Genomic DNA, 27401 nt, shown 5'->3' with positions numbered 1-27401 from the left:
GGAGGTATGTCTGACTAAGAGGTTCAACGAGAAGTTAAAAACCAGCTTGGAAAATAGCTTATAGAGCAGCTTTACTGGATTCTTTGTTTAGAAAGAATTCTGTAAAGAATATTTTTTTTCATGGATTGGTAGAGGCAAGAGAGATAGTCCCGACTTTAGAAGTTAATAAAAGCTACAAAGAAAATTCAAAAAACTTTATGGAGACAATAGTAAGTATTAATAAGACTGAGGTAGGGGAGAAATCAAACTCTTCAATTTCACTGTGTATCTAGAATTCTATTTACTAATACATAGTTTGTACTGGTTTAGAATTTATGTAAATTAAAAAATTTCAAGTAAGCAGTGCAGCGTTCACTTCTGATATGCTGATGAATAATTTTAATATAGTTTACCGCATTTAATGTCCAGTCAATCTATTTAAAATAGAAGCCCAGCTTTATTTTTAGCTCCAAATATTCCACTTACCACCTCTTCCTTCTAGGCCTATCTCACTTCAACTTAACATATATTATTAATCTATTTACCTACAGCTTCAGAAAATACTAAAAAGAATGGATAATGGAAGCTGATGCTTTCACAGTATAAGTCAAGGGATTTGTTCTGAAATTATCTCTCAGTACAGTAGAAGTAAATATTTGGAACAAAAAGTGAAACAAAGGTAGTTTTCCCATTAAACATTGCTTCCCCAAACTCTCTGCTTTGCATTATTGGCCAATATGCTTGCAGATTTCTCTGGAGAAGGAACTAAGTTAAAGCATTTTCTTAGTATAGAAGTTCCTAGGTATCCACGGGGTATTGGTTCCACGACGCCTGACGATACCAAAACCTACAGATGGTGAAGTCCCTTACCTTACCTAAAATGGCGGAGTATTTGCATATAACCTACGCACATCCTCCCGTATACTTTTAATCATCTCTAGATTACTTTTAATACCTAATACAATCCAAACGCTATGAAAATAGTTGTTAATGCTTACACTTACCACTTAATGCTTTCTCGGGCTTTGCAAGCACTTCACCACGAACCACAGAAACCATTTTTGCTGTTATAGGGCCAGCACTAACACTTCCGTGAATTTCAGCTTCTTTCCGCTTTATTGCGCGCATGCTCCATTCCTTTTTCCCGACCTTATGGCTCACTTTGGCTGTGACCTGGCACTTTTCAAAAGATCGAAGATTTTTATTTTCTTGTCAAGAGAAGGCACTTTACACTCCCTCTTAGCCTCTGAGGGGTTGCTATGACCACTTCATTGATTTTGAGGAGCCATTTTTTCACAGAAACAAAGGGTGCACACAAGTAGCTACGGGAGCAGACGCCAGGCGAACAAGGCTCAAACGACCAATGCTGAAAAGAGGCTGAGAATCTGTGAAATGGCGGAAGATGACAGCAGGTGATGCCTACACAGTCCTTCATTTGCGTGCATTCAGCGTAGTACTCGGCAGGGCAAATTCAAGTTTTGCTTTTTGAAACTTTTTTTTTTTCCTGAATATTTTCGATCTACCATTGGTTGAATCTACAGAAGCAGAACCCATGGATATGGAGGGCTCTGACTGTAACAGAAATTCTGGTGCCGAACTGGAGATGGACAGTCATGACTTCTTCATGGCAAAGTAAGCAAGCAGGTTGTCTAAGAATAATGTCGTCTCCCCGAAAGAGGTGTTTGATGATTTTATGCTGTGCCCAAGAGGCTTAAATCCCTCCGTTACATAACTTTACAAGAAGACACGCCTATCTCCTCACCTCTCTGTTAACTCCCACGGTGCAATTAAATCGTTTTGTATCCTTTCCCTAGTCCTCACACTCTAAAGGTAACAACTGTTAATCTGACCTAGTATGTCATGTTATTTAATAAAGAAAAACTGCTCCTAAGTCTTTCCTGGAGCAAGACAGAGAGCAGTTCTGTAAAACTACTAAATATAAGCAAAACAGACTAGCAACCTGATGCTTGTGTCCTCCATGTTCTGACAAGACGCATGCCTGTGGCAAAGTCCCTGAACTCCATCCACAATCTGGGTTGAACGTGTCTGAATCCTGCCTCTCTGTGGCAGGATATTCTTTTTTCTCAACTCTGGCCCTTGTCAGGATGACCAAGAGGATTGAAGATGGTGAATGTACAGAAGACAGTACAGTTGGAACAGACATCACACTCCTAAGTCACAACTAGATTTTGAAGAAACAAACATATGTAAGTAAATTCTTTGATGGATTCTCTTGAGTGCTACAAATGGTTAACGAGCTCTGCTAACAGAAAAGCTAGAGGTTCGAGTTCACCCCGAGGTGCCTTGGAAGAAAAGGCTTGGCCATCGACCATCCAAAAAATCAGGCCTTGAGCACAATTCTACTCTGACACACGTGAGCACAATTCTATTCTAACACACGTGGGTCACCACGAGTTGGAATTGACTCAACAGCAACTGGTAGTGGTTAAGGTCTTTGATACGAAAAAAAGTTCTCTTTGTGTTTCAAAATTGTACACTAAAATCTTTACTGAAAAAAAAAAGATAATTCTGAGCACTTCTTTGTGACTTTTTCAACCCAAAACATATTCAACATGTGGTTTATCCTTTCAGTTTACGTGGTTGAAGTCAATATCCTCTCCTAAAACCGTATTTCAAGTGTAGAAAAATAAATTGGTTTGCATTATTTTTTATTGTCTAAAGAGTGGCATTAACCCAGGTGGACATGGTTCAACAAATATATGAGCTCTATTTAAGGCTCTCCTATTGTGTGAGGAAGATGAATGTATTAGGTGCAATTATGAACATCAGTTAAATCTTCATTATTCATTCCCAAGAGAATTTGAGATCATCTTTTTTTTTTTTTCTTCATGAGTTTCCTTGGGAATAAGCTCAATTAATTCATTTTGATTTTTGAGATTTTGTTCTCAAGGAACTTCAATGGCAAGGAATAGGCATATTTTTCTATTTCAACTTTGAGAATTTTTGGTCATTAAAACTATTTTTAGTTGAAGTTTAGAAGTATTGCAAGTATAGATTTCCTTTTGAAACATGACTTTGAATGAAGTGAGGGTCATATAACCCATTTACAACATTATTTTATGCTCTCTCTTCTGTTTTAAGACGTCCAAAGAATTAATTAAAAGTTGATAGAATCCCCCTAAAACCAATTATCCCTTGATCTGAAATGCTGAGTGCACATTATTGAGTTTTCAAATAAATTGAAAAAGATTTTAGTCAGCCAACAGCATTATCTTAATTTATAAACATTAATACAAGAAAATATCTGATTTGTTTTAAGTGATTGCTACACACTGTATTACCAGTATTATCTCTTTATGCCAGTTTAGGAGTCTACCAGAATACATTGCCAATATATAATAACAGTGCACGATCATGCATAATTTCTCTGATACTGAACAGAGTGTTCTAGTTGAGGTGTTTCTGGAATTTAGAGACATAGCATTTCACCAGATTTATACTACTTCAATTTCTCAGTTGATAAACACCTCTAACCTGCTTGTCTTTTCAATGTGCAGTATAGAGGGCTGATGACTTTGGAGACTTTTGCCCTCTAACCTTTAAATCCATTTTCTTGTCATTGTAACATGACTGTCCCATTTTCCATATACCCGTTTAATTTTTTTTCTCCATATATATGCACACACACACAATATGAGATTTATAAAAATTACAAGCAGAGATTGAAATTATTTGCATTGTAGGCTGTTTTTTTTTCCTTCATGCTACTCTGGAAAAAATATATATATACATATAAATATATATATATACACAGTGTGAACTCCTTGAAAACAATGGCTAGTATTTTGATGTTCTTATCAAGACACTCTAATAAGAGCCTAACTGTAATCCTATAGCTTAAGGCTCAGAGATGTTGAATAATTTACCAGGGCCACCAGGAAGAGTAAGTTTTTATGACATGATTTAAATCTAGGAAGTCTGTACCGACATCTCTCACTGTACTGTCATGCCATAGTCATTCACCAAACACGTTTTGAGCTCCTACTCTGCACCTAATACAGAGCTAGAGGAAAGGATGTAAAAAGATTGACATGACATCCTGTGTTTAAGATCACCTGGTTCTAAGACTGAAGGGAGGTCATGAATCTTAGTTTCTATAATACCTTGCAAATACTTTGGCTCATTAGAGGATTCCCATATTAATGAATAATTGAAGGAAGAAATGAGATCTGTATAGGCAATTCCCATTTTAGGAATAGATTCTGTTACCAATGTTCAGGAATAATTCTGTTACTTGAATTTCAAATTTATTATCCCATAGAGGCTTTATCTTTGAGGATTGTTATTATCGCATGCCATCAAGATGAGTCTGATTCCTAGTGACCCTATATGACAGAGTAGAACTGCCCCACAAGGTTTCCTAGGCTATAATCTTTATGGGAGCAGATCATCAGATCTTTTCTCCTGTGGAGTCACTGGTGGGTTTGAACCACTGACCTTTTGGATAGCAGACCAGAACGTAACCATTGTGCCATCAGGGCTCCTTACGGGAGTATAGTATGGCTTCAATGACATCGGGAGATGATTCTCAACTCCTTACTTGAATATTAGCTTCAAAGATATGGGGGACATGTTTCTCCACTTACTTACATAATTGGTGTTTTAGGATATGTTTTTTTTTTTTTGGTAGTTGAAAGGAGGGTGTTGGAAGAATTTCTCACTACCCCCATAAAGTTGAGAAAACAAGATAAAAATTGCTCTGATATCTCATTAAATTTACACAGCTCTCTGCCTGCACAACACAGCCATAATTCCAAAAAATCTCCAAAATTTTGACAACAAAATGGTTGATTTCTACACATCTATTGTAGTCTTCTAAAGAATGAAGGAAAAAAGAAATATTGCCTAGCTTTCTATATTGGCACAGTCCTAAATCTCTTCACCTACACCTTCATTTTCAAACGTAGTGTGATCTTCTGAATTATTTAGTTGTTTCTGGTATGTTTAGTACTTTCCTCATTGAGCCACCTGCGAATTGCATCAATGTGCTATGTCTACTCACTAATGAAAATGTCAAAGATCACGCTTAAAAACGTTAAATAAAACTGAGCCAATCAGTCCCCTACTGGTGTTCATTTTGAGGCTGACTTTGTTCAAAGACTGCTTTGCTCCCTGTTGTTACTTCTTAGCTAAGCCAGTAATTGCCAGTAAACATTATCAAACAGGTTTTGGGATTGTCACTGTGAAGTAGATGCCTGTGATTATGATCAAAACTAACCGTTCAAAAGTAGGATCAAGTCAAATACCATTAATTCAGACTCTTTACCAGACAACTGCTGAAAATCACCAGACACCAGAACATCCAGATTGCCCCCTTGAACTTTCCAAAATGTTCTCAAGGATTTATTCTATAAAGAGTATTTCTGAGAAAACAATCAGGAAATTTTTTTTTTTAATAATCCTTTCCAATTATTAAAGAGTAGAAATAGTTTTTGAAAAAAATTTATAAAATTCAGAAAACTATTCAGTAGAGATAGCTACTGTCAACATGTCATATTTTCTGGCAAATAAATTCATAGATTTGAGATTGTAAAATATGTACAATGTTGTGTTTGTACCTGAATTTTTCACTTAACTATAAATTTTCTCAGTCCTTAAAAATGTATAATAAAAAATGCTTATATAATTCATAGTATCTGCAAAGTTAGAAAATAGAATGAACTTATTTTTAAACAATATGTAAATTACATTTTCAAATAATATGCCCAACATGTTTTCAAGTGAATTATCTTTAAATTTACTGCAATGGGTACAATCATTCACCTGAAACAATATAGTACATATAATACAGAGTGTCAAAAATATCTAGAAACACAGAAGAAATCAAAGTGTATTTATGGCTTTTTTCAGGTTAACAATTGCATCTACTGCTTTAAACTTAGAGATACTTCTGAAAAGTGTCTAGAGGCTAAAGGAAAATAGCTTTAGTATATTATTTAAAAATATAGCTAAGATAAAATTTAAATAAGTTTATCTTACCACATGTAGTTTTTCTAGTTGAAAAAAATACATATACACAATTAAATATCAGTTCTTAGTATCTCTCCTTGTTGCTTGTAAAACACAAAATCTGCCATTTTATTTTTACAGCAAGCAACAAAGACTTACACACTTCCACCAGTCAAGAAAGAGTCTCACTCTTTTACTCTGTAAACACCGTCTCAAATCAGATCTATCAAAAGATAAAGTCACACTTGAACTGCAATCTCAGAAATCTCATGGCTCCTGTGATGTCGCTCTTTTGTAGTTTTCATGTAGCTATCTGCCATTAAGTCAACGTCCAACTCATGGGGACCCCATGCACAACAGGATTGGACCATTGTCATCCATAGGCTTTTCACTGGCTGATTTTCAGAAGTAGATCGCCAGGTATTTCTTCCTATTCTATCTACTCTGAATGCTCTGCTTAACCTTTTTCAGCATCATGCTGTTGTTAGTTGCCGTCGATTCGATTCCAATTTATTACAACCCCATGTGTGCAGAGTAGAACTGCTTCATAGGGTTTTCAAGGCAGTGATCTTTCAGAAGCAGATCACCAGACCTGTTTTCTGAGGTGCCTCTGGGTGTGTTCAACTGGCCAAGTTTTTGGCTAGTAGTTCAGAGTTCAACTGTTTGCGCTACCCAGGAAGTCCATTGATGTTGATCTTTTTAGTTATATTTAACTCCTTATCAATACCCATAATTGTAGGAAGAAGAGGCAGATGCAGTTATCAGAAAGAAAATCTTACCATCAGATGGCCAAACATAAACAATGAACCAAAAAGGAATGCAAAGTTGTTTACTTTGCCCTTTGAGTTCATAATTAGATCATAACAAATCCCCAGTCTTCACTAGTACAATAACATCACTATTGTCACGTTTCTGCAAAGGCCTTCTTCTATTAGCCTTCTAAATATATTTATATCCACAGATATATGGATCTCAAGCCTGGGGTCCATAATATATTAAATCTGGGCAAGGTCCCCAAAATGAAGTTAATCATTTTACCCCAGGAATGAGGAGGAATGAAAACCCCACCTTGCCAACTTTCTTTCAGAAGATGATGTCTGCCATGAACCAGGCACTCTGCCCAGCCATGGGGATATGAAGTTAATTAAGACGGTCTCTGACCTCAAGAAGCTCACAGTCTGATGTGGGACATAGACAAGTAGGTCACTGATTATAGAACATTGTGATAAGAAGTGGAAAAGTAACACAGGGGATGAGGCCTAATTATGAGTGTGAGGTCAGGAAAGGATTCTGAGAGGTGTAGCAAATTTTGGTAGCAAATGAAAATTTGTAAGATAAACTATGTGTGTCCATGCGTGCCTTATGTACATATATTTGTGTGCATTTGTGTGGGGGGGGCATATGTGTGTAAGTGTGTGGTGTATGATGTGTATTGCATGGGAATAGATGACATAGAACATTCCAGGTAGAGTTTATGCATAGGTGAATTTAGAGAAATCAAAGGACTTATTCTTATTTCAGTAAATGAAGTGCTAGTGGAGAAGCAGAAGGTAGTACAGATAGACATAGAAAGGACTTGGAAAAAGAAAGGACTTAAAACCCTTAGGTGTTAAGTTTATCTGTGCCCTGAAAGCTCTGAGGAAAAAATTTGTGGTTTTAAGCAGGAAAATGATATGATTAGACATATATTTTATAAAAGATTGTAAAAATATTTACATTTGCAGTATGGAACATGAATCAGACAAAGGGAGCTGTATTGGGGCGGATAGACCATTTAAGAGATTTTGTTGTACTAACCCTGCTGGAGTGGCAATAGAGAACAAGGGCTGGTTAAGGGAAGATTTAAGATGTTGAATCCATAAGGTGTGGTGAGTAGTTTGGTGAGAACACTTAAAGAAGGTTGGTGTGTAGGATCATTGTCATGTTTCTAGCTTGACTCTTTATGAAGCTGAAATAAGGAAAAGAGGAAGAAGAATAGGTTTGAGGGGAAATATGATGAGTCGAGAGTTGAACATACTGAGACTGAAGTGCTCACAGAACCTCCACATGAAAATATTCTCTGGGAAAAATCTGTGAGTTTGGAGGTCAGATCTGAGAAGCATAAGAATATAAAGAGTGGCTAAAGACGTGAAAAGGAATGGAACACCTAGAACATGATAAATCTAAACTGATATGGAGAGAGTAAAGAGCTATACAGAAGGAATGTATGAGCTGATTAGTTGTTGGTGTTTGTACCAGATATGTTATTTAACCTTGTATCTTACAAACCTACTTTATGAATTCTGAATATCAAAAAGACAGAGAGACAGGATGCCACTTCCTTTTACGTAGGACACACATTTATTTACAGTGAGGTTGAACTGACGCCATTCTGAAATAGGACAGAGTATAAGAGTTTAGAAGAAAAATTTAATGAGTGATATTTTCACTTATCTTTCATTGATTGCAATGACTTATTCAATATCTTCATTCTTTTCAGGACCATTTTTTGAAAATAGTAAATTCTAAGGCATAGTGAAAATGAAGTCAGAAAAGAAGTTGAATTATGTGTATATTGGTGGTGGTCATGGGAGGAAGACAATTCCATCATTTTGCCCTGGTATTGGAAGGAGGGGGGTGTTAATTACATACAGCTACTTCCCTTCCTAGGGTCATTATCCCTCCACCAACAACCTGAGGCTAGGTCATTGACTCCTTTTCACTTTGCTGTAGGTACGCTTCTGTCTATACTGTAGATGGAAACCCTGGTGGCATAGTGGTTAAGAGCGATGGCTGCTAACTAAAATGTCAGCAGTTTGAATCCACCAGGCACTCCTTGGAAACCCCATGGGTCAGTTCTACCCTGTCTTATAGGGTCGCTATGAGTTGGAATCGACTCCGTGGCAGTGGGTTTGGTTTTTTGGTTTACACTATAGAGATAATTCTTGCATAGTTGGAAACAATTATTCTCTCAAACCACAATATCCCAAAACAGCTCTGTCAGTAGAATATCCAGTGTCTCTTCCCAGATAAACAAATCCCTCAAGCTAAGATTGGGTTGAGACATGTTAGAGCTGAAGTCAAATGGCTGAGAGAGGTATTATTGGCGTAGTAGCTATAGTAAGGGATACAAAGAGCAGTTCAAGAAGTAGAATCATGAGAAGAAGCAACATAAGAAGCCAGGCCAATCATCCATGAGGAAATATGTGGAGAGGGAAAGAGGTATGCAGAATCCTAGTGGGAGGCTGTGATGGTTAAGATTGTGTGTCAACTTTGCTGGGCCATGATTCTCTGTTTTTATGTGATTACCCCCATGATGGGATCAGCTGTGAGTAGCCAGTCAGTTGAAAGGGAGTTTCCTTGGGCATGTGGCCTGCATCTAAATATAAGTGGACATTCTGGCTTTTGCCTGCCCTGGATCCTGCAGCTGCCTCCTGTTCGTCTGACCTCCGGTTCTTGGGACTTGAGTTAGCAGCTTACTGCCAATCTTGGGATCCGTCAATCTTCACAGCCTGTGAGGAAAAGTCCTGCTCTAGGACCTGCCGATCTTGAGTTCGCCAGCCCCTGTGGCTACATGAATAAGGAGAAGCCTCTATCCTGATCCACAGACTCAGGACGTTCCAGCCTCTACAATCGCCTGAGCTGTTTCCTTGATATAAATCTCTCTATATACGTATATGCTTTACTGGTTTTGCTTCCCTAGAGAACCCAGCCAAGACAGAGACAATATGGCAAAAACCAGGAAAGTCAGAGAAAGCATGGAAGTTCAAAGCGAGAGAGTTCGTGGAGTGTCTTGAGTAATATCTTGATCAGAAGAGGTGACAAAAGAGGCTATTTTTTATAGGGAGCAGGAAGTCTATAAAGCCACTAAATGTTCCAGTACAACTTCCAAAAGAAATACCCAGGATGAAGTTGACAATTACTCATTGTTCAGTTGCTTCTGTGTGGCTGGGTGTTTGGCACCATTTACAGGAAACACACAGATAAATGACTCACTTTTTTCAAATTTCATCTTGCTGTGAATTGTCATGCAGACAACTGAAATGTGTCAATAAAACAATTTAACCAGCAGTTTTGTTTTTTTTTTTTTTGTATTAAAGGAAAATTTCTAGCAAAGATACTCGTGTGCTTTATGAAATTTCATAAACTTTTGTGAGACCACCCCTTCTCCCTTGTGGATGGTAGGAAAAAACAATCATGGGGACAGCTTTGGGGACCTTGCATACTTCTGAGCAGCGAGGAATAACTTTCAGAAATTAATGCATAAGCTTATACTTCAAAAAACAGAGTGCACCATGATTAGATTTCAATGAGAAACAGGAGCAAATACTGTTAAGCATTCTACACATAGCCATGGGCTTCAACTAATTTGCTTTTGCAATATACCTTCAGTGTGTAAGACAATCATAGGAAGAAACAGAACTTTCATGGAGGTTCCTAGCTCCCAAACACTCTCCTGTTCCAAATCTATATTGTAGGGTCATGAGTCCCCAGGGAAAATAACAGTACACAAGTCACCTTGTCAAGAGCTCACAATGGTCAGGCTAGTGCACCTGTCGTGTCTTGTCATATCACACCGTCGCTCATCATTTTGGAAGGGAGATGACAAAAACAATTCGCGGAAGCTCTTTGTTCATTTTGTCTGTTCAAAGCTTTATGTGAGCGAACATGCATGCATGGGCACACACACACACACACACTTTGAACCCCAAAGGGGGATGAACTTCTGCTGTTGCTATTTATTTATATTAAGAGTAAAATCAAAATTTATCCAAGCATTTCAGACGTTCTCTTCCAATTAAGGTTTTGTATACTTCTCTCTGTAATGTTCTTGTTTCTTTCTCCACCTCTCAAGAGTATTTTAAAATGAAGGTTATTGTGATTACAGTATGAGATAGCAACTTTCTTCTGTTTCAGTCTTATTTATCATACTCAGAGCCATTTCTAGGCTATTGTCCAAAATAGCCTCTAACCACCTAAGCTGTTCAATGAAGTGTATCAGAAAGCAATCCCGAAATAGTTCTCAAAATATGTTCTCTTCCTTCATTTGAACATAGTTGCATGCCAATCAACAGCAAAGCAATTAAAATCCTGCCAGGATTAAAGAATGTGCCTTGCTACAGTCTTTGCCAATCTATAAAAACATTCCCTCATCTCCTTTTTTTTTTTAAAAGTCCTGGTGACCTACACTACAGCAATGTCCAAGAATCTACTTTTGCTCTTTATAGTTCTTAATTTGTTTCCAAATATATGTCAATAAATTTCTTGTTGCAAAATACATACTTTCACTTTCTGCTTTTCCCTGCCTTACATTTTTCTGTTTTATATTTTCCCACCATTTTGTAAAGCACCTGTCATAATAGCTGCAAAATTCCATGTTTCACCTTGGATGTCATACATTTTACTTTAATATTGTCATTGAGGCTACACTGCTTAAGGACTTGTCATGTACTCCTAGCCACTGTGTATATCAATTTTCTTTATGTGTTCTCCCTCTGCTAGTAAAATAATCCCTTTGTAGATTTTTCCTGGTGCAATCCATTGAATCCAAGTACACTCTGAAATCAGCTTCCTTCAGTTAATCAGAGAATACATTGCTGTGGGAGGTAAGCAGTCCCTTTTTGGATTATTCTGCCTTCTCATCAATAATCAAAAAGACCAGCTAAGCAATTTTCCATACTTTCTCCTAATCCTTTTGCTCCCCGCTGAGTGCAGTGAGATGTAACTCACTTACACCATTCCACTCAAGAATTTTGAAGTTTTTTGGGTGCCTGGAGCACAGCTGTGTCACAGAATGTCAAGAAGCAAACTAAACAATTTCTGTGAATCCCAGGTTGTCTGTGAGTGCAAACAGACATGGAGAATTGCTGCAATTAATATGACTAATTCAAGCCAAAAATATGTCAGCTGAAAAATCTACGTAACTGAGGCAAACCTGTGTTTTGCCTTAAATTATATGAATGATTGCCTCCATTTCCCATTGTACTTTGTGTTTATAGTTAGATGCTCTATCACTGGAAATTTTAGATCCTCACAAATTCTAGAGACTGGTAAACTCTATTTTAAAATCCTTTGCAACGTAAGCATTCATCTAATCCTACCATGCCAACATTACGTTAGATTTCTAATTTATTTCTAATCATTGCTTTTCAACTTTGCTATCAATTGATTTATCTAAAATATAGCCTTGCTTAGTTATACAGCTAATCAAATATGACACCAAAAATCTGTTTAATGTTTCAACCCTTTTATCAGATGAGTCACATACTATTTAGCTTTAGGAAAAGTGAGCTGCTTTAATATTTTTTAAAAATTTTGAAATATTTTTCCTTATAAATTTAATTCTTCAAGTCTGATACACTATTCCTCTCAGTATAATATGTTTCTGTGACCATAGATAAAACTCAGCCTCTTAAATTTTCTTCATCATCTTCATTGTCGTCGTCATCATCATCATCCACCTGAGCCAATTATCCTGTTACTCTACTTACCGTTAAAATTACAGACAGGGAGCAAATTAGGTCTATCTGCTCTAGTAGTTTTCAAGCAAAATTGGTACTGGCCCCATAAAGACATTAGATACATATGTTTGTGGGGGGGGAGATATTTTTGGTTGACTGGGGTAACTGGAATTTATTGAGTAGGATTAGGCACTCTAAGAAATCTTGAGCAATAATTATTACAATATTTTTGTTTAAAGTGTAAAAAACGTTTGAGAAACTTTAAACAACTACAAGTTGAATTGTGGGAAATTTAGGTTTTATATTTAATCCCTTCAGTTTTCTTTACAGACATAGTTTTACTTACTGAAGTATCAAAAGCTAATATTTTATTCTCCTCCATTTTTCCCTCAAATATTTTCTTCTTAGTACAAGGTCAATACTTCAAAAATTATATTTCTCCAGAGCAGTTCCTTCATCAATCCATCTTGAACTTGTGACACTGGAAGTTCTCCTCAGCTGCTGTCGTTTCTTTAGAGGCTAAAAGTAGTTATGTATCATGTCATCAATGACCCTTTCATGTCCATTAGTTTTTCTGAAAACATCAAACTGCCTCAATAAATAAGTGTTAGATCTGACAATACCCACATGATATTTAGAACAAGTTAGACTTCCTTTTAAAAAGCAACTGATATCCAGTATACTACACCTTTTTTGTTAAAAATGTCATGGTCGTTTTATATTGCTCTACTATATACTATCAATCCTTTTAAATCTTATTTTGAGATAATCGAAACAGTTTTCCTTTGTTTTCCTCTGGAGTTTAAAAATAAGCATGGCACACAACTTTTCTGTGCTTCACAAATTCCTTATAAAACTTAAGTCTTTATTTCTTAGTAGGAGTTAATTAGAATTAGCAATAATTTATATTATAGTATGAGACATTAAAAAGTGAATTTTCCCTTTAGAATAATTTTTCAGATGCCATTGATAGAAGAAAATATGTCCTATAAAAATCACAATGATCAAGAGTCAGATACCTACAATACACTAATACATAGAACAATAGGAACTAATTATTTTTATCAGTATAATACTACAAGAAATCTAAAAAAAGTTCTTACTGATAATCACAAAGAAAATATTTCAAAGATTTTTCTTTTTTTTTTTTTTTACTAAGTAATTACATGCTTGACATACATGATACTCAATGCTATGATGGTGTCTGTTGGTAGAGCTTATGCAACTCTCTCATCCTCTTCCTGTCTTCCCAATCAGGGCCTTGCACCTGGAATGTCTTTTTACAAGAAGATAGCACAGTTTGTACTAGGCATTCTTTTTGTTTGGTAATATCGTCCTGTTATGGGTTTGATGAGTAATTCTTTGTTCTTTTTATGTGTGTGCATCACATGGCACCTGGCCAACCCCAGTTGCTATGTCTATTCCCGTCTGAATTCACCTGCAGCACAAGAGGGGTGAGTGCAGCCTACAATCTGGTATCAGCTGGAGTGACCTGCTGGCCATGGGGAACCAACACCCACTATGGAAGCTGATCTGACTCTGCTTCTCTTCCCTACAAGTAAACGTTGTTCTATCCAGTGCCTGTGTATAAATCACGTGTTTACTGATGACCTCAACACCTGCTTGACAGCATGCATTATTCCTCTCACACTTTAAGGGAAATACGACAACTTCTTGCACTTCCTAAACTATTTCTTGAATCACGCTACATCTGTTCTTCAACTGTGTAGATATTTCTAATCACTTGATCTCTTATTTTTTCCCTTAAAACATCTATTCTTCTCTGATTTAGGCTAAATTCTACAAATATTAAATTACTTGTACACCAACATTCTAAATTCTTTTACTTTTTATCCTGAAATGTGTTCATTCAGTAAAATTATCACTTTGGTTAACATTCCTATCCACTTTCATTGATCCTAAGCATAGCATGGCTGAGTACTACTGGAAAAAAAATCATATAGAGGTATCATCCCAAACGTCTGCCCTACTTACTCATTTTTCTCTCCTGTGTTCCCCAGTAACAAATGTTCTCATTCTCTCCTCAAACTCTCTACTCAGCTGCTAACCTCAGAACTCTCAGAGAGCAAACTTGTCTCTTATTTTATTTAGAAATCCAGGCTGCCAGGATTCCACTACTCTCAATCACCACTCTGTTATCCACACATTTATTGATCTCTTCACCCATTCTCACCTCCTTTCTTCTAATTTCTGATGATGAGATTTTCCTTCAAATGTTTTACACAAATGTTTACCTTCAGTTTCCTGAAGTGCCTTAATGTATTTTAAGAATCATATATTTTTTAATGTATTCCCTTTCTCCCTCCTTTCCTCCTTCTCTCTTTCTTAATCTCTTTCTACATTAACTTTTCTTCATCCTAATTGCATCTTCAAGACTATAACTTAAAAATTACCTCCTTTGATATGAAATACCTACCTGGTTCCTCTCCAAATTTTTCTTCCCAAAAGAGTCATGTAAATTTTATGACTTTTCTTCTTAACCTCTCGTTTACTGTGCAGAACTTATTATTCAATTTGGCTTCCTCTTCCATTCCACTGAACTTGGTCTTTCCTAATTACCAAATCCTAAACACATTTTCAATCATTTTGTAGACTCTGTATTGTATCAGAAACTGCTAAATGCTCCCAAATCACTTGTTCTTTATAACTCCTTCTCTATGCTGCCGTAATACACTTTGCATATCTCTATCCTTACACATAACCCTAGTGCATTACATTGATCTCTGTATAATGTCTATCTTACCAATAGATTGTGAGATGACTAAGGACTGAGACACTATCCTATTTAGTTGTGTATCTTTAGAAGCCAGCAGTGCTTAGCACTTACTGTTTTAATAGATTATGGCTGAAAAAATGAGTAAATGAAACATTTTTCATAATATTATCTTAATTCTATATTACCATGAGTTGTTTAAGTACATGAACTATATTTATCTTCATAGGTCTATTGCTTAGCACAGTGCTTGGTGCATAATAAAAAACAAAAACAAAACCTACTGCCATCAAGCCGATTCCAACTCAGCAACAGATCCTCACTAAAAGTTCATTCCATGAAAAGGAATAAAACAGGATCCAGTGGTAATTCATGGCAACTGAGGCCATGCCATGATGTAGAATGGAAAAGAAGAGCTGCCTCTGAAAAAAGAAAAACATCGACAAAATAAAGAATTCTAGGCTTAAATATTAATTATTAGGAGTTAAGAAAAAATAACTCTGTTTTTTGTATTTAACTGAAGAGAAATTTTGTACAACATGAAGATATCTTCACTCAAAACAAAACTAAATTATAAAGTTGTTCTTTTAGAAGGTCATTTTTAGATTGATGCCTGTTAAGTGTTTGGGTTCCTATAAGAAAGCACTGGCATTATTGCTTGTACCATTTCCAAGCCAAACCTGTTTACTATTGTCAACATATATGCATCCACCATGACAAACAACAATACAGTTAAAGACAAAATTTGCACTGACCTTGATAAAAAAACTCACTATAGCAACACTATACTCTTACAAGCTGATTGCTGTGGGAAGCTTCGGTGCACATGGCTGAGATGATTCTGAAACCTAGAGGTGTGTTATTAGCTGCCACAGCACTGACAAACATAATAGCAATGTACTGATGCTTATCCCTGACTTTTCCAGACAGTAGCTAGAGATTGTCAGGATAGTATTTCTGGTGACCAAACAATTTATTTTACTCTGCAATGCATTTGATAAAAGCGATAAAAAAAAAAAGCATTGTATTTATTATATTGGTTTTTGAGCAAGCAATAAAGGATTCAAATAAGTATTTAAGCATCAAATATCAAAATAGTATCACCTTATATTTTCTCAATGGCATTAGGTATAGTAACAAGTTGCAAACTGTGAAGAAAAGCAAATTGATATTTAAAAATTGACTTGGGATTTGGGGGAGCTGGATTCTAAACACAATCTGCCATTATCGAGCTCTACAGATTGGAACATATCAATTTATATTTCTGAGTCTCATTTTCCTTCCTTGTACGTGGAACGTTAGGCCAATGGCTTTCTCAATTATGTTTCATCTCTCACATTTCATAATTTCAACCAAAATCTCAAAAAATTTATCTACTATCTTTTCACTGAGCTCCATGGCATTTGAAAAGAGGGAACATAGGGAAAAATAAATGGAGAAACAAAGAAAGGGTGAAGTGCCATTATAAACAGTTTTAGTAGAGTATCTAAATAACCAAAGCTCTTTTTCATTTTCTCATCTGAACTTTACTAGGTTCATTCTAGTGTAAATAAGTTGGTTAAAAAAAAAAAAAAAAAACCCCCGCTGCCATCAAGTAGATTCCAACCCATAGCGACCCTATAGGACAGAGTAGCACTGCCCCATAGGGTTTCCGACGAGCACCTGGTGGATTTGAACTGCTGACCTTTTGGTTAGCAGCTGTAGCTCTTAACCACTACGCCGCCAAATAAGTAGGTAGCGTACCCAAAAACCATGGCTGTGACTGAGGATGATTGGTTTTACAGGGGAAAGGTAGTGTCATGGCTACAGTCAAAATCATAGACAGTCTCAGAAAAAAATCAGAATCCTCCATCACTTTATCCTTTTTCAACCCTATGCTTCATGACTACCACATAGTAAAAAAAACAAAAACAAAAAACTTGGGTTTTATTCTGAGTGTGATGGGGCACTATTAAAGAGTTTTAAGTAGAATACTTGTATAATATTTTATTGTTTTAAAAGAGCATTCTGATGATTAGGAAATAGGCATATATGGCTAGGGAATGAGCAGTTGGGAAGCTATTTCAGTGAGACAGGTGAGGGCTGACAGTGGCTTACAGTAGGGTAGCTCTAGTGAGATAAAGTTTAAAGGACTAATTCTGGCAATATTTTCAAGGTACAACTGATGCTGTTTATTCTGAATGTGTCCTATCAACCCCTAACAATTACCCTGCAGCCAGGAGGCTGATCTTCCAAACTGTATCACCCACACTCTCTTTCCAAGTGATTTCCAGTTGGGTTTGGCTTATAGGAGATGCTGGCAGGAATTCAGAAGTTGGGGAGGTATTTCTTCCCCCACACACTCCCTGCTTCCACACTGGATCTCTGAGAGTAGCTGCATCTCTCCATGATTATAGCTCCTGCCATGAAGCAGCTCATCTCCTGATACATTAATGGATTCCTACTGTTAGTCTCTGTTTGTCTCATCAATCCTTGTTCGTTTCCTTGATTCTGTTTGTATCACTGTAAGTAGACCCCTTATTGAAGTCTGTTTGAACTTTTGGGATGAATTCTGTCTTCTGTGGAGATCCTGTATAAATAAAGATCCAGGGCTGGTTGACATACCAGATGTAGGGAGGTAAGGAAATGTAAAGATTCAAAACTGATTCTCACATTTCAGACTTCACCAGCTGGGGTGCATAATGCTTATATTTATTACATGAAGTAGATTGGGAAAGAAATAATTAATTGGTAAAAACAATATAGCATTATACAACAGAATACATGTTACTAATATATATTAGATGAATACTGACGTAAGCCCAGGAGGCTGATAACTGAGGAACATAGCACCCAGGTTTATACTAGTAAGTTTCAGAAGAATGCTGATATGAGTTTTGTATGATTACTACACCAAATACTTTACATGTTCTCATGGATTGAATTGTGCCCCCCAAAAATATGTGTCAACTTGGTTAGGCCATGATTCCCAGTATTGTGTGGTTGTCCTCCATTTTGTTATTTTCCTATGTGTTATAAATCATAATCTCTGCCTGTGGTTAAAGAGGATTAGGATGGGATGTACCCTTGCTCAGGTTACATCCCTGATCCAATGTAAAGGGAGTTTCTCTGGCGTGTGGCCTGCACCACCTTTTATCTTGTAAGAGATAAAAGGAAAGGGAAGCAAGCAGAGAATCGGGGGAACTCATATCACCAAGAAAGCGGTGATGGAGCAGAGCGCATCTGTTGGACCCAGGGTTCCTGTGCAGAGAAGCTCCTAGTCCAGGGGAAGATTGATGACAAAGACCTTCCTCCAGAGCTGACAGAGAAGACCTTCCCCTGGAGCTAACGCCCTGAATTTGGACTTCTAGCCTACTAGACTGAGAAAACAAATTTCTCTTTGTTAAAGCCATCCACTTGTGGTTTTCTGTTATAGCGGCACTAGATGACCAAGACACGTGTACTCTTTTTTTTATGTTGTATTATTTTCACATGATTCTAAAAATATTAGAAAGAATATAAACATTTTAAGTATAGTGTCAAAAGAAAAGGTCAAACAAAATTTAATTTTATTGACTTAAAAAGTTATATTTGTATCATAGGACTTAGGAGAAGGGGATATATAAAGTTATTGCCAAACAGAAATGTTTAAAAGAACACATGCATCTTTACTGAAAAGGAATTGAGTTCATCAAGCATCTAATGCATCCCTCATATCTTCAAAGCTGTTCTAAGCACTGTGTGGCATCAAAATAATAACAAGCAGACAGAGGGCCTTATTATTTCCAGCTAATCTATTTACTAATATTTAGCTAATCAAGACTTGGGTATAAGAACTACCGGAATTATGGTAATGGAAAATTTGGCAACAGATATTGGCGATGGTTGCACATGATCCATGCAATTGGTCTCGCTGCACTGTACATACAAAAAATGTTGAAATGGCAGATGTTGTGTTATCTATATTTTTTAACCAAAAACCAAACCCATTGCCATCAAGTCAATTCCGACTCATAGGGATCATATAGGATGGAGTAGAACTGCCCCATAGGGTTTCCAAGGAGCAGCTGGTGGATTCAGACTGCTGACCTTTTGGTTAGCAGCTGAGTTCTTAACCACTGTGCCACCAGGGCTCCGTCTATATTTTTATAACAATTTTAAAAAAGAAAAAAAACCATGGGAAGCATTTGCTCTTCTTCCCAAGAGAAGGACATACTCATCAAGAACTCTTCATCCAGTATATTAAACGTTTTAATAAGAAATCTCATGTTGTTGTTGTTGTTAGTGGACGTTGAGTTGATTCTGACTCATGGTGACCACGTGTGCAGAGCAGAACTCTCCATAAGGTTTTCAAGGCTGTCAGCTTTTGGAAGCAGACCACCAGACTTGTCTTCTAGCGTACCTGTGGGTGGGTGAGTTTTAACAGCCTACCTTCTGACGGAGCCCTTAACTGTTTGTGCCACCTAGGGACTCCAAGAAAGCTCATAGAGAATGGAATATATGTGTTATGCTTAGCCTAACTATTCCTGTTTGCATGAGTTCAGCCTTTGTGGAAACCTTTCTATCAGTTCTAATTTTTTTTAACACCATCATCCAAAATGACCTAGATTTCCTAACTTCTACATTTAAATAGTGATTTAGGTGACACGTAGGGACAATAATTATTTAGGGTTAAGATATTACATAAGAGTGATGAAAAGTTATGCATTAAAGAGATTTTAAAGAGTTAATCAACCTCCAAATATTTAAAAATTCCCACATCTTACAGTTTGAATATTAAATTTGCCATGAACTTGCCATCCGAACATAAGTCCAGTGCAGCTTTGAAAGTTTGGACATTGACTGACAGCAAGCACTGTATTGTGGGAAGTGGTCATCTCTATAAATGGCCTTGTAGATATGGTAAATGTATGACAATCGATTAAGAGCCACACCACCGTCACTGCTCTTGTAATTCCTATAACTCCATGAAAACAGAGAACCAACAGTAAGCATCATCTCAGCCTGACAATTACTGCCAAGTTTATTGCCAGCAGGTTTCTGTATTTAATATTTTGTTTATTTAGATGGGTTATAGGTAGTTGGGGTTAAGATAACCATCAAATATTTGCATGGGGACCTGAGATTAAAATGTTCACTCTGTTTTTCATTTTAGAAATACAGCTCAAGTTCTATTATATGCATCAAAAGTGGGCAGTTACTAGAGAATAATATGTAGTATTTTGAGATTTTTAAAAACTTTGACAAGAGGTAGGAATAAAATCAAGGACTTTCGTTTTTTTGTTTATTTTGTCTTCCTTTCTTTAAGATTTTTTTTAAAGCTGATACCAAAATCAGCTGGTACCAGATCTGTACAGAAAAGAGAATTCTTCTAGCTCCAAATATGGCCTGTTGGTATTTGTAGCCACAGTCATGCCAATAATGGTCCTTTTGGAGAAAGCTCAAATATTTTCCCAATTCAAGTCAAGTAAACTAAGAAAGACAATGCCATCAGAGATTTCACTTCTTTTTTCTTCCCTTCAAGTGTTGTGACTCTGCTCAAGCTTTTCTGAGATGATTAATGACAGGTATGACTGGGAGAAGTAATTATAGAGAGTGACTAGAAGTTTAAGACTTTGGGGATGAAAGCAAATGATATGAATATGAAAGTTTTAGTGATGAAGTCAACTTCTGACAGGCACAACATGATCATTATGGAAATTTTGAAATAAAGATCTGAAAAGTAAGTTCAAAATGGGAGAACATAGTTTAATCATTAACCTCTTTAATATGGAGACTAAAGGCATATCCTGTGTTGAAAGCATTTGTGATTTGGAAGTCTAATTATTCCTACTCCTGTAATTTTATTCTATGTTATACTTACATTCTTTGTCTATTCTCATGGACTGTACAATTTTTTCTAGTATTGAGGTTGTGTGGCTGGTTACTTATATGGTCAGGAAATTGTAAATGGAATGCTCAAATCAGTTAATTTTATACCAGTCCTTTATAGACAGCAAGTTAGCTCATATGAAGAAATCCTAGAATGACAAAGATCACTTCCAAGAAATCTGTTGACTTTCTTCTTGGTCCATCGACAGCTCTGAAAATTTAATTAGATTACAAACGTCTAGAAGACAAAGATCATATTTTATATACTATATTTCAAATAGCATCTAGTTTTGTGCCTCTCAAATAATAACTGTAAAGTGAATATACAGAAGGAATAATGACCAAGGCCGTAGATTCCTTTGAAGAGGATTAAAGAAGGGATTGAGTGAGCATAACTAAGCATGGCACTTAGAAAATTGAGTTTTAATTATTTCAAGCAAAGCTGTTTTCATCTATTTTCAATCTGCTAAGAATAGACTAACTTCTCACCTATTTACCTTACTTAAAGACATCAAACTCTGTGTACTTTCATACCAACTATTTCCCATTGATATAAATTAAAAGAACATAGGACACCAAATTTTATTTTTCCCTGTAAATAATACATATTCAGAACATAAAGGCAGTGGATTAATAATATTTTAACAACAATTGCTTCCCCCCGACCCCCAAGGGGAGTAGGATAATTTCCAGGGAACATTTCTTTAGCTAATATTCAATCACTCTCATATATCATGCTCTCTGATTATTCTACTCCTGTCTGGATTACTGAAATGGACATCTGTTGTTTAAGCTACCTGCATCCATCCATCCTACTCCTTGAATCAATAACTAAAATTTTCTCTGAAAATTAACTCATTTCCCATTCTTAATCTATGTATTTAGATGAGGCTTACTGCTAGCTCCAAAGGTACAGAATGTGAATCAAGCCTGGCTAATCAACCTATCTCATTCCAATGCCCTTAATGTTTGAATCAAGAATGTAATCAAATTCAAGCCATTGCAACAGGTTTTGAACAATAACAGGCTAAACCCAAAATAAGCTAATACTGCTGACACAGCACATCACAACCAAGAAAAAAGCAAGTTCTGATCACTTCGTTTGAACCATGATTCCAGCTGTGCCTTATATTAGAGCTACTACCCTAGCCTTTTTCAATTTTGTGAACCATACATTTCCTTTCATTTCTTAATCCAAGTTGAGTTAGTTTTTCTGTCAATTGCACCTCAAAGTGCCCTGGCATGGTCTTATTCAGGAGGCTGTTAGGTTCTCAAAGAAGGAGCCCTGTTGGCACAGTGTAAAGCACTCCACTGGTAACCAAAACGTAAGTGGTTAGAACCCACCCAGTGGCTTCAAGGGAGAAAGACTTGGCAATCTGATCCTGTAAAGATTACAACCTAGAAAATCCTATGGGGAAGTTCTACTCTGTCACATGGGATCACTATGAGTAGGAATTGACTCAATGTCACGTAACGACTACAACAACATGGCTCTCAAAGACATGGCAGGTAGGCGTCTATTTCTAACTAATGCAAATAACCAGTGTCAGCTGTATGGCTAGGTGGCCATAATGTTTTGAGTGAAGGATCTTCCAGAGTAAAGCTTTATCTCTCATGACCCTCATGAACAAAATTTAGGGAAAAGGAGGTCATTTGTAATTTTGGCTGCCTACCACAAATTAAATCTAGATGAGAAACAACTCCTTTACTTCCACATTAATAACACTTCTCCATAGGTAATAAATGAATGGTTGGTGGTCTTAAACAATAGTGGTTTTAGAAGCCATGGTATTTTCATTCACTTAGTATGCATGCGAAAAGAAAGCTGGACATCTAGTGCTGCTATAACAGAAATATCACAAGTGGATGGCTTTAACAAACACACAGTTTATTCTCTCACAGTTCAGTAGGCTAGAAGTCCAAATTCAGGGCACCAGCTCCAGGGGAAGGCTTTCTCTCTGTCCACTCTGGAGAAATGTCCTTGTCATCAATCTTCCCATGATCAAGGAGATTCTCCACGCAGGAACCTCAGGTCTAAAGGATGTGCTTTGCTCCTGGTGCTGCTTTCTTGGTGGTATGAGGTCCCCCAGTCTCTGCTTGCTTCCCTTTTATCTCTTGAGAGATAAAAGGTAGTGCAGCCACGCCCCAGGGAAACTCCCTTTACATTGGATCAGGGATGTGATCTGAGAAAGAGTGTTACGTCCCACCCTAATCCTCTTTAACATAATCTAATCTTGCCTCATTAACCACAGGCAGAGGTTAGGATTTATAACACATAGGAAAATTACATCAAGCACAGAATGGAGGACAACCACACAATACTGGGAATAATGGCCTAACCAAGTTGACATATATTTTTGGGGGACACAATTTAATCCATGACAAACACTGAAGAAGAATTGATGCCTTTGAATTAAGGTGTTGGTGAAGAATCTTGAATACCATGGACTGCCAGAAGAACAAGCAAATTTGCCCTGGAGGAAGTACAGCCAGAATGCCTCTTAGAAGCCAGGATGGTGAGACTTTGCCTCACACACTTTGGACACAATATCAGGAGGGACCAGTCCCTAGAGAAGGATATCATGCTTGGAAAAGTAGAGGGTCAGCAAAAAAGTGGAAGACTTTCAATGAGATAGATTGACACAGTGTCTGCAAAAATGGACTCAAACATAGCAATGATTGTTACGATGGGCAGTGTTTCCTTCTGTTGTACATAGGGTTGCTATGAGTCAGAACCTACTTGAAGGCACCTAACAACAACATCTCTGAGCATCACAAGTGACCCTTCATAATACCCTTAATGAGAGTTGTTGCATAAGCATTGTGTAATAGAGAGCAAAAAAGTCATGTTAAGGTACAGATGATGTCAGTCAATTCAGTTTATGTGATCCATAATGTCTCTGATTCATATTAATGAATCAGAAAAAATACAAATTTCTGTATGTCATAGCCCTTCAAGTTGTTTACAGTTAGTCCACATAAAGAATGTGGAAAAACTAAAGTACAGGTCTTTCCTTGAGGACAAAGTGAGAAGCTATCACCTTCTCCTGATTCCATTTACTGAGTTGTGTAATTGCAGTTCCTTTTGCATTGACAGCAGCTTTTTCTTAATGTGGTCAATGAAAATCAGTGTTAAAAGTTATGCTCTCAAAATCCTTCCCCCATGTCTATCAGAATGGCTACTCATAGATACTCACAATGAGTTTTGTCATCTTATGGGAGTTACATATTTAGGTTGTTAGGAGTACACGTTGTGTGTAAGAACCATAGCACCTATATGAAAAACATGTTTTCACAAAGTACAAAAACTTGGCTCGGCATCCTATATAGCCAGAGCTGGGCTACTTGCTGGGATAAGGCAAGAGCTGGGAAAACAGATGCAGATGCGGTACCTAAGAAGTTAATGATGGCAAGCATCCATAGATTCTGAAAGATAGACAAGGTGTCATGGATTGAACTTGTCGCCCCAAAATATATGTCGACTTGGCTAGGCCATGATTCCCAATATTGTGTGATTGTCTACCATTTTGTCATCTGATGTGATTTTCCTATGTATTGTAAATCCTGCCTTTATGATGTTAATGAGGCAGGATTAAGAGCAGTTATGTTAATGAGGCAGAACTCAGTCTACAAGATTAGGTTATGGTTTAAGTCAATCTCTTTTGAGATATAAAAGAGAGAAGTGAGCAGAGAGACATGCGGACTTCATACCACCAAGAAACAACAGCCAGGAGAATAGCATGTCCTTTGGACCCAGGATCACTGCACTGACAAGCTCCTGGAGTGGGGAAGATTGAAAACAAGGACCTTCCTCCAGAGCCAACAGAGAAAGCCTTCCCCTGGACCTAGCACCCTGAATTCGGACTTCTAGCCTCCTAGACTGTGAGAGAATAAATTCTTCCTTGGTAAAGCCATCCATTTGTGGTATTCCTGTTATAGCAGCATTAGATAACTAAGACACAAGGAATAAGATAGAATGCAGACAAGGAATTGACTTGTGGTGAGGATTAATGAGAATTAATGGAGGTGGCACAAAAGATGAGGCTGCCCAAACAAACTGGCAAGTATTAGGCATCTGGGAAGTCTGTCATTCAGAAAAAAGTGACTGTGCAGGAGGAAGGTATGACTGTAATCTTAAAGGGATCAGAGAACTAAACTGCTCACCTGGAGAAGCTTAGTGGAGCAAGGCAGAAGCATGTTGACCAGAACTGTGGTGCAGGTGGACTAGTAATGTGTTGCTAAAACTAGTTGTGCTGATTTAGAGTTCTGTGCAACTTTCTTGTCTAAAGTAAGGTTTGGTTCCAAAGACATAGCCTGGGGGAACATGTAGATGAGGATTAATTGGCCTCAGCTGTGTTCAGAGACAGACAGCAGAGGCTGGCGTGGAGGCAGGACCTGACCTGGCCCAGCTGAACATGATTGCCGCTTGCTCTATATTATCTTGTCATGGATTGAATTGTGTCCCCCCAAAATATGTGTATCAATTTGGCTAGGCCATGATTCCCAGGATTGTGTGATTGTTCACCATTTTGTCATCTGATGTGATTTTCCTATGTGTTGTAAATCCTATCTCTATGATGCTGATGAGATGGGATTAGTGGCAGTTATGTTAATGAGGCAAGATCCAATCTACAAGATTGGATTGTGTCTTAAGCCAATCTCTTTTGAGATATAAAAGAGAGAAGCCAGCAGAGAACAGGGGAAGCTTATACCACCAAGAAACAAGAGCCACGAGAGAAGCATGTCCTTTGGACCTGGGGTCCCTGTGTTGAGAAACTCCTACTCCAGGGGAAGATTGATGAGAAGGACCTTCCTCTAGAGCTGACAGAGAGAGAAAGCCTTCCTCTGGAGATGACGCCCTGAATTTGGACTTCTAGCCTACTAGACTGTGAGAGAATAAACTTCTTTTTGTTAAAGACATCCACTTGTGGTATTTCTGTTACAGCAGCATTAGATAACTAAGACATATATCAAGGTCCTTACTTATGATGTTCTTGTGGAGCTTTGTATAATTTTTCCTTTCAATAAATTCTTCTTCTATTTTATTTTCATTTTGAAATTTCAGACTAACAAAAAGTTGCAAAAAGAGTACGAGGAGTTCCTGTGTACCCTTCATCCAGTTTCTCCTAATGCTAACATCTTACATTACCACAGTCCAGTTATCAAAACCAGGATATTTTTAGTGATACAATACTGTTAGCTATTCCACAGACCTTATTCAAAGTTTGCCAGTTTTTCTGCTAATGTTCCATGTCTGGTTCCGGATCTAATGTAAGTCACACATTGCATTTAGTTGTCATGTCACCTTAGCCTCCTCCCGTCTGTGACAGTTCCTCAGTCTGTCTTTATGACCTTTTCACACTTAAAGAGTACTGGGCAGATATTTTGTTAGATTTTCCTCAGTCTGCATTTGCCTGAGGTTTTGTCATGATGAAAATCAGGTTATGCATGTATTGGCAATAATACCCCAGAAGAGAAGCTTACTTAGTCCTACTCAGTGTTTCATATCAGGAGGGTCATAATATTGATACAACTCATTATGTGATGTTAATTTTGACCACCAGGTTAAGTTGGTGTCTGCCAAGTTTCTCTATTCTAAAGTTATTATTTATAATTGATAAATGTTTTATAAGAGGTTACTTTGAGAATATGCAAATATCCTGTTTCTCATTTTACTTTCACCTACTAATTTTAGCATATATTGATGATTTTTAAATCATCAATTCTAAATGATCACTATTGCAGATGTGTGTGTTTGTCAAATAGTGATTTTCTATTTATGTCATTTTGTCCACATTTGTTAATTAAAATTCTACTCAAAGGAAGCACTGTCCTCCACATCCAGTTAGCTAGCTAGCTAGCTATTTCAACTGGATTCAAGTGTATTTATTTAATTTTAAGGGTTATAATCCATTACAATCAGTTTTTTATTTTGTTGCTTAAATTGTCCCAGATTTGACCATCGAGGACTCTTTCAAATAGCTCTTTTACCCTTTCAGCATGCCCTTGTCATTTTTTGAGCACTTCTTTATTTTATGGCACCTCAACATATGAAAAAAAATCACAATATACTTGTTAATTTTTGTAATAAAATCACCAAACATTACAAGTGCAATCTACATAAGCTATGTCTATATGAGTCAAAATTATTTGGCTAAGGAAAAATTGATTTATTTTTCATTTCTTCAGCACGTTTATACATAGTCTTCACAGAATGTTGTAGATTATTATCAGTTAATAATTGCTACTGATAATTAAAAATAAAAATTTTTGTATCAGAAAATATACTTAATATGTTTTTATGCTCATTTTGTTAATTCTCAAATCATTACACCTTAAAAATATTTGTAAATAAAGAGCCAGTATATGCAGTATGAAATAATATTTATAAAAATAGGCTGCTCAACATGGTTTATAAATTTATGTCA

Source organism: Trichechus manatus, unplaced genomic scaffold (assembly GCF_000243295.1).
Source record: "Trichechus manatus latirostris isolate Lorelei unplaced genomic scaffold, TriManLat1.0 scaffold00012, whole genome shotgun sequence".
Classification (NCBI taxonomy): Eukaryota; Metazoa; Chordata; class Mammalia; order Sirenia; family Trichechidae; genus Trichechus; species Trichechus manatus.
The sequence above is the reverse complement of the archived record's forward strand: the minus strand, read 5'-3'. Positions refer to the sequence as shown.